The sequence below is a fragment of the Zootoca vivipara genome, chromosome 7 (assembly GCF_965207765.1).
Source record: "Zootoca vivipara chromosome 7, rZooViv2.hap1.1, whole genome shotgun sequence".
Taxonomy (NCBI): domain Eukaryota; kingdom Metazoa; phylum Chordata; class Lepidosauria; order Squamata; family Lacertidae; genus Zootoca; species Zootoca vivipara.
The window spans coordinates 12,788,665-12,794,134 of record NC_142590.1 but is presented as its reverse complement, the minus strand read 5'-3'; the positions used below and the strand labels follow the sequence as shown (position 1 = coordinate 12,794,134).

At 36.2% G+C, this 5,470-nt stretch overlaps 1 long non-coding RNA gene across 1 annotated transcript; it reads right to left on the bottom strand.

Moving 5' to 3' along the window:
• Nucleotides 1–2,066: 2,066 nt before the first annotated feature.
• Nucleotides 2,067–3,894, bottom strand: LOC148684982 (uncharacterized). The gene is made up of 2 exons (XR_015950947.1): nt 3,578–3,894; nt 2,067–2,284 (listed from the first exon to the last, which is right to left on the bottom strand). It is a non-coding gene; the product is annotated as an uncharacterized LOC148684982 (long non-coding RNA).
• Nucleotides 3,895–5,470: the final 1,576 nt, after the last annotated feature.

The window sequence follows — 5,470 nt, the reverse complement described above, 5'->3', positions numbered from 1 at the left end:
TTGTATTACCAAGCTTAGATAGATCGAGTGATACCAAGAAAGGAGGCAAATTACCGAAAGCTTTCTTTCAAATAATTGAGAACTATGAGTTAAAAGATATGTGGAGACTCCAACATCCAACGGAAAGGAAATATACATTTTTCTCTGAGGCAAAACAGTCAGCTTCCAGGATAGACATAATATGGGTCTCCACAGGTCTAACAACATTGATCAAAAAGTGTGAGATTATGGCTAAATCGGTAACCGACCATAACCCGATAATGGTAAAGATTAGGGAAGAGAGAAAAAGTATTAAAAGGTGGAGAATGGACGACAGATTATTGGAAGACGAGGTCTTTGTAGGGAAATTGAGGGAGTCGGTGAGGGAATTCTTTCAACTTAATGTATCGCCAGAGGTAAATTTAACATCTGTATGGGATGCCAGTAAGGCCTTTATTCGAGGGTTGTACATACAACAAAAAAGTAGATATAGGAGAGATAAGCAGGAAAGGATAGAAAAATTGAAATCAGAGATAGAATTAAAAGAAAAAGAATTGGGGAAAACCCCAAAAAATGTTAATATGAAGACACAAATGAAAGTATTACAGAATAATTTAAAACAATTAATGGATGAAGAAATAGAGAATAGAATTATATGGGCAAAACAAAGAACCTTTGAATTGGGAAGTAGATCCGGTAAACTATTGGCCTGGCAATTAAGGAAGAGACGGAGTCACCAACAAATTATTGCAATAAAAGATGGGGGGAAGCTTAAGATTAATCCAGATGAAATACAAGATGGTTTTGTGAAATATTACAGTAAATTGTATAAAGGAGAAAATATTAATAATAAGAAATTAGAAGAATATTTAGATAAATTCAATGGATTTGGCATTAATTTAGAAGAATTGGAGAATTTAAATAAACCAATTTCATATCAAGAAATAACAGATGAGATAAATAAACTCAAATTGGGGAAATCACCAGGCACGGATGGCCTAACAGGAAAACATTATAAAGTGTTACAAAACGAATTAAAAGAAGTGTACAAGGTAATGGTAGACGGAATTCTAGAGAGAAGAGAGCTTCCGAAATCGTGGCAAGATACATACATTACCCTGATACCTAAAGATATAGAGAGAAGAGAAGAAATAGGGAACTACAGGCCAATTTCATTATTAAATATTGATTATAAAGTATTTGCTGGAATTTTAGCCAATAGGATAAAATACTAAATAAAGTGATAGGCAAAGAACAACAAGGCTTTCTACCCCAAAGGAAGATGTCTAGTAATATTAGGATCCTTCTAGATATGTTTGAATATGTGGAATGGAATCCTAGCAAGAAAACAGCCTTTATATTCTTGGACGCCGAAAAGGCATTTGATAATTTGGCATGGGAATTTATGATAGGGGCGTTGAAGAAATTAGGAATTGAAGGAAGATTTATGGAGGGAATAAAGGCCATATATAGTAAACAGCTGGCGAGGTTGATCATTAATGGGGAGATAACAAAAGAATTTGAAATTTCTAAGGGAACGCGGCAGGGATGCCCACTGTCCCCACTATTATTCATATGGGCATTGGAATTCCTAATAAAAGATATCCAAATGGATAGGAACCTCAAGGGTATATCGGTTGGGAGAAGTGAGTTCAAATTGCGAGCTTTTGCCGACGATTTGATAATAATGTTGGAAGACCCTGTGGAGACTCTACCCAAATTGAAAGGTAAATTATTAGATTATGGCAAGGTAGCGGGATTAAAAGTGAATAATCAAAAAACGAAATTGATGATCAAAAATATAAGAAAGGAGGAAGAAAGGGAAATACAAAAGATTAGTGGGTGGGAAATAGTGAAGAAAATTAAATATTTGGGAATCACTATATCCAATAATAAAGCAGACTTATTTGACAACAATTATGACAAAATCTGGAAAAAAATAAAAGAGGATTTAGAGAATTGGAAGGGATTGAACCTAACATTCACAGGCAGGATTGCCGCAATTAAAATGATGGTCTTACCTAAACTGATTTTCTTATTTCAAATGTTGCCGATAAAATTAAAAAAAGAAACATTCGAAACATGGAAAAGAGATCTAAATAATTTTATTTGGCAAGGAAAAAAGGCAAGAATACAATATAGGTTGTTAACAGACGCAAAAGAAAGAGGAGGTTTGGGAGTCCCAAATCTGAGGTTGTATTATGCTGCATCCTGCTTGTGTTGGACGAAGGAATGGTTCCTGTTGGATGATCTGGAGTTACTGAAATTGGAAGGCTTTAGAAATATTGGAGGTTGGCACGCATACCTATTAAAAGAAAAGAAAGGTGAATATACATCCTTCAAAAATCATATATTTAAAAAACCCCTATTCGATATTTGGGAAGAATTTAGATGTCTATTAGAACCTAAAATACCATGGTGGGCTTCACCCATAGAAATGTCAGCAACAAGCAAGGAACCCAAAGGAAATAATTGGCCGACATATAAAGAATTGATCGAGAAAATAGATGACCAATATGAGCTAAAACCGTATAACCAAGTTGAACAATACTGTCAAAGTTGGTTACACTACCTTCAATTACAATCGATTTTCAAAGAACATAAAGTAATTGGATTTGAAGACAGGAGATCAAAATTACAAGAATTATTATTAGAAAATCAGGGGAGACCATTGGCGAAAATTTATAAATTTTTATTAGAGTGGGAAATGAAAGATGAGATGGTAAAAGATGTAATGGTAAAATGGGCAAAAGACATAGGGAGGGTAATTTATGTTAAACAGTGGGAGAAATTATGGAGTAAAGACATAAATTTCACAGCATGTATGACAATAAGGGAAAATATATGGAAAATGGTTTATAGGTATCACCTCACACCAGCAAAATTAGCTAAAATTTATAGAAACAACCAAGATAAATGTTGGAAATGTAAAGAAAAATTGGGCGACTTCTTTCATTGCTGGTGGAGTTGTGACAGGATTAGCTCATATTGGTCAAATATTTACGAGGAAATGAAAAAAATGCTTAGATTCACATTCGAGAAAAAACCTGAGATCTTGCTGCTGAGCATGGTACCAGAGGATATACCAAAGGACAGGAAGAATATACTCCTTTATGCGTGTGCGGCCGCTAGAATGCTGATCGCCCAAAATTGGAAAGGAGATAAGGTTCCAACTATTCAAGACTGGCATATAAAATTGATTGAATATATGACACTAGCAAAGTTAACCGCAACGATCAGAGGGATATCAAAACAAACAATCAAAGATGAGTGGAAATATGTAGATGAATATTTTTACAAACAAAAAATAAGCACAAAACTAGTGATATGTTTAGACTAAGAGATACAAGAGGATAGGAAATAAGGTGATGGGAAGAGAGAAAGTTAATCAATTTAAATTAAAAGGAGAAGCTTAGTAAAATTCAATTATGTGAGGGAACCGATGATAAGTGTTGGGAAGTCAAAACTCTACTTTACTATATTCTTTTCTTGCCTTCATTCTATCTATCTTCATCCTCCGTTTATCTTTCCCTCCCCTTCCCTCCCTCCCCTATCTACCTTACCTCCCCTGTCCCACCTTCTCTTACCATTGACCTACCTGGGTCCTGTTCTCTGCTCGCTCTTCCTTTGTTCACTCTTCCTTTACTCTTATTCTTTCTTTGTCCGGCTTGTCTGGTTTGCTATATCCTAGGTCCCCAGATCCGAGACGGGAAAGACCAAGTTTTGGATTAGTGGGATTTTATGGCCAATTTCAGAATGCTACGATTGGAAAAAGGTTGTTTATTTGTTATATGTATTTTTTGGTTTTGTAATTGGACCATATGTATTCTTTTTTATATATACGCATTTTCTTTGTAATTTTGGAATTGTGTAATTTTTAACAAGTAATAAAGGTTTTCTAAAAAAATAAATAAAAAAAAAAAGAGAAGCAGGTTGGCCTTGAACAAGAGGATTGTGATAGGGAGTGGTCCAAAAGAATGAGGGGAACAGAAGACCAAAGAAAAGGGATGGGAAGGGACAATTGGAAAGGAGAAGGGACAGACAGGACAAATGTACACAATTAAGAGCTTCTGAGGTAAGGAAGACAGCGAAAGTGAGGTTCAGGCATAGATCAAGGAGGAGGAGGAGGAGGAGGAGGAGGAGGAGGAGGAGGAGGAGGAGGAGGAGGAGGAGGGGACACCATGGCTTCTGAATACATCATGTCCCAAATTCAAAATATTTAAAGTACATTTGCACACAAAAGAAGCATAAATGGTTTTCTGCAAGGCCCAACTACCTTTGAGACACCTGGTTTGCCTAATCATATATTGAATGGATTACCAAGACACCCACATTACAGAGCAATAAGGAACAGGCTAGCATTTTGAGTGAGACCAGTTAAGATATTTTAGTGCCTGGACTTTAATGTCCATGGTTAGTTAACAATGATTTATTCCATAAAGTAATTAGAAACAATGAATTATTGAGCTGTGTAAGTGAACTTTGATTTCTTCATAATGTGATCATGGTTAACCTAAAGAATATAGTCACTTTTCAGTTTCTTCACAATATTCCATTTGATTTAAAGACTGGGGAATAAAGCTGAATAAAATTGTGTGAAGATTTGGCTCAATTTGAAACAACCTTGGTGTTTATGATTTTTTTTAATCATTCAGGAAAAAAATGTGTCTGTTTTCTAAGAGTTCTCTCCCACCTTGTAATGTTTTTTTTTAATTAAATAAAGAAATAATATTATATACCACCCTTCCTCTCAAAAGAGCCCCAGTTGGTGTGGTCTTTTCAGTTTTGCTTCTGCTTTTGTTTATTTGTTTTTAAAGACCTCAATTTTCAGTGTTTTAAAAACTACCACTCACAGACCAGTGTCATTGTAAGGAATCTTGAACCCAGGGCCTTACATCTTTCCCTCACGAATCAGTGTTAACAATGTGTTAGAAGCCTTTTATTTTCCCAGTAGTTCATGTCACTCTAGAACAGGCATGCCCAAACTGCGGCCCTCCAGATGTCTTGGCCTACAACTCCCATGATCCCTAGCTAACAGGACCAGTGGTTGGGGAAGATGGGAATTGTAGTCCAAAACATCTGGAGGACCGAAGTTTGGGGATGCCTGCTCTAGAATAGATGCTGGCATTGCGGCTACTTTTTCAGCTGCCATTTTTACTGCAAATCAATGGCTGCTGCCAATTTCTCAGTTGTCAAAAGACTGCCTTCTCAGTCACTCTGTTCAATGCTGAATTTTGTGTGGATCTAACCACTTGCTTCCCATCACAGGGTGCACTAGGTAGATGTTTATTTGACACTGCCTGGTATACTCTATGGTCATAGATCACAATCTTCTTACTCTCCAACTCACTGAGCAATAACCATTTTAAGAGCAGGAGAAATAGAAAGGTGGGGCGGGAGAGCAAAAAAGAAAGGTAGGCAGAGGAAGAAAAATAGACAAGTATGTAGAGGAGGAGAAAAGGAGACACTTGTATTAAGGATATTGAAGCTT